A 3,470-nucleotide genomic window follows, 5' to 3' on the forward strand; every position below is an offset into this window, starting at 1 on the left:
TCTCGCACCTTATCTCGTGTATGCCATATTCATCCAGAAAACACTGAGTAGCAAGCGATTTCCGTATTTGTGTCCTTTTCCATACTTCATAATTATCCATCATTACCCTCTTGCGGTCATCTTACACTCTCATCTCCTTTATACAGCTTGCGCCGTGTCAAAGCCGAATGCCTGAAGCTGACCAGTTCCCTCGATGTAGCGCTACTTCTGAATATACACACGGGGACGCAATGAGTTCATCATGGCGTACAAGGGAGTGGGAAAGTTCCGAGGAAAGACATGCGCACTACACGCGCACATGTGCAGAACATCTCCACGCAGGTTGTGGAGAATAACAAGGGACGGAGCGGAATACATCACACACACACAGCTATATACATCACCATATAGACATCACACACACACAGCTATATACACCACCATATACACATCACACACACACAGCTATATACATCACCACATACACATCACACACACACAGCTATATACATCACCATATACACGGCCGTGTGCAAACCATCAAGCAGGCCCGTACGGTGGGAACGTGCGAGGGTGTATTGAGGCTACGAATGTAAGCGAGTACCAGCACTACAATAGAGGAGAAGGAGAGATACGCATCGCGCACATCGCAGTATTGCGCACCGAGTCGGATAGCGCAACCACTACACTTTGGCGACGCCAGAGGATAGCGTATATAGCCTCCGCAATACGATCCTTGACCGCTTGTGGGGCGTGCATATCAACTGGCGAGTTCCGAACTACACTTTACATACTGATTTTCAAAGTGGGACACCATAGGCTGCCGTTTTATCTAAAAATAGAATACCCGCCTTCCACCAATCAATCTTCCGAATGGGCCTGGATGGATTGTCGCTTGAATTGGCATACGTCCCGTGTCCTGTGCACGCCCTAGTTACACCTTAGTTACGCCCTAGTAACGCCTTAGTTCCGCCCCAGTATCGCCTTAGTTCCGCCCTAGTATCGCCTTAGTTACGCCCTAGATACGTCCTAGTTATAGCCATTACCAGAAGCCGTGTGTGTGGAGGTAGGATACAGAGCACGCAACTTGTGGGACATGGATGTGGTGGCGGCGCTGATTCATTCGAGAGTGCGATTCGCCTGTCACGCAGGTGAAGCAATCTATTAATAGCTCGGATATAGTTGAGCCCAATTCGGGTTCTAGTAAAGGAATGCTTGTCATAGATAGCAACCAGACAAGGCTAAACCCCGAGCATACATATATTGACCGCTGAGACTAGCCTGAAATAGTAAGGAGTGCTTGTCATAGATAGCAACCAGCGATGCTAAAACCCGTGCATACACTTATTGAACGCTGAGACCAGCTTGAGATAGGAGATAATGCGCCGTGTATGTATGACTGTGTGGGTCCCATGACTTCAGGGTTTACGCAATGAGCTCAACCAATTGCATTATGAACGCCCCGTATGTACCACCGATCGGAAATGGGCCATTGCACACATCGACCAGACGCCATGTGCTACCCACGCACACCCGACACTGTTGACGTGTGGGCTACCGACAAACAAGCGTAGTGGTCAGCCGTCAAGTGCGTTACCCAATTCTCAAATGGGGTTATTACCCAGCAGGCAGCTAGCGTACACATAGCTGCAGGTGGCAAGAGCAGTGAATGGTGTTAAAACTCAAAAGGTCGCTAGCGTGCACACAGCTGAAGGTGGCAAGAGCAGTGAATAGTGTTAATACCCAGCAGACAGCTACATAGCGTACACACAGATGAAGGTGGCAAGGTCAGGGGGTGTAGTCAGAGACAGCGACGGGGTAGCCGCATGGATATGAGCACATCCTAGCTGAACAGAACTCCCACAAGCGTAACCGTTGGACCGGTTGTCGGTGTGTGGGCTGGGGCTACTGGCAAATGAGCGTAGGGGGTGATTGGCATCGAGGTGTATGTCGCAATGACAGTGACAGTGGGTGTAGTCAGACGGCAGCGACGGGATGGCCACATGGGTATGCACACATGCCAGAGCAACACAACTGCTAGGGAGCGTGTGTTTGGGAATAATGGGAATCTTGAAAGCTATACCGATCATCAAAAATGAGACATGCTACTATGGAGGCAGGGGGTAGAGATAGAGATATGACCATGTGTAGGGTCCAGCACGGATATTGGGGAGAGTACTTGGATGTATTGTAAGTCAAGCGGAAAACCAAGACAAGGCTCTGCAGCGCTGAAGAGGGTGTGTGCCTGTGTGACGAAATCGGTCAAACAAAAGTCCGAGCGAGCGCATACAATGCAAAGCCTGCGTAAGAATAGATTACCATGTGGACTAATATGTACTACATACTATGTAGACAAATATGTACTACATGCTATGTAGACTATAGTACGAAGTAGTCTGCATGGAGCGGTAGCTGTATTAGTGAAACAGGGCATCAAAAAAGTCTACCAACTTGAACGGACAATGACGATAGTGTTTGCTGGCAAATGCCAGTCGAGGCCGATGATTGTTGAATATATGTACCGAACATTAATTGAAACCAGGTCCCAGGTCGGCCGTTGGGAAGGATTCAACGAGTGCTGAAGGTATCTCCTTCATAACACCCTTCGACGGTTCCTTGAAGTGTTGCCGAAGGATTGCAAAGTGTGTGACAGAACAGTCCATAGCCAATACAATCGCCTATACTATCTACACTTGTGGGTAGACCGGAATGTCTGCGCCTGTTCGTGTGCTACAGTCCGTCCAGTTTACGAGAGAGAGAGCTAGCACAGAACTTGCTTGAAATGTAAATGTCAACCAAGGTGGTGTGTTGTATCCGAGCGTAGTACTGGCTGGGTCGAGATTGGGCTGGGGGTGCTGTATGTGGCTGTACGACGCACACGACTATTCACAACAATGTACTGGGGGTATGGGTGTCGGGGGTTTTAGGGTTTAGGTTTTGGTTAAGCCAATGTGACTATATATAGCCAACGAATGTTGGGTTTTGGTTAAGCCAATGTAGCTATATATAGCATACAGACCGAGGCCTGATTGTTGGAGAGGTTAATAAGCTCAAAGTCCTAGCTTCCAATAGTGCACTTCCGCGGGAGTCTGACCCCACACTTCACCTCGTTTTGTGGACTCAGGGCTTCATGGTCCACAGATATTCTAACGATGTATGATTTGTCATCCGTCCTACTAGAGTTGTTCTACCGCATTAAGAAACGGAAAGCCTACACGTTGAAACAGTGTCCTCATACTGCCGACTCCTTCCTAGTGTGCGTTATCGGTACTACAGACCTGTCGACCAGTTTCTCCTATTAAGACAGCTTTTCAAACAACTTCAATCCAATGGATTCATGAGATACTTCCGTTAGTAAATATACCGGCATAATTGGATAAATTCGACACCAGTATTTACTGATGAGAAATATGATAGTCATGTACTGCGGTACATATGCAAAGACATAAACATATACATATACATATACATATGCATATACATACATACAT

Source organism: Sphaeroforma arctica, assembly GCF_001186125.1.
Source record: "Sphaeroforma arctica JP610 unplaced genomic scaffold supercont1.968, whole genome shotgun sequence".
NCBI classification, from domain to species: domain Eukaryota; class Ichthyosporea; order Ichthyophonida; genus Sphaeroforma; species Sphaeroforma arctica.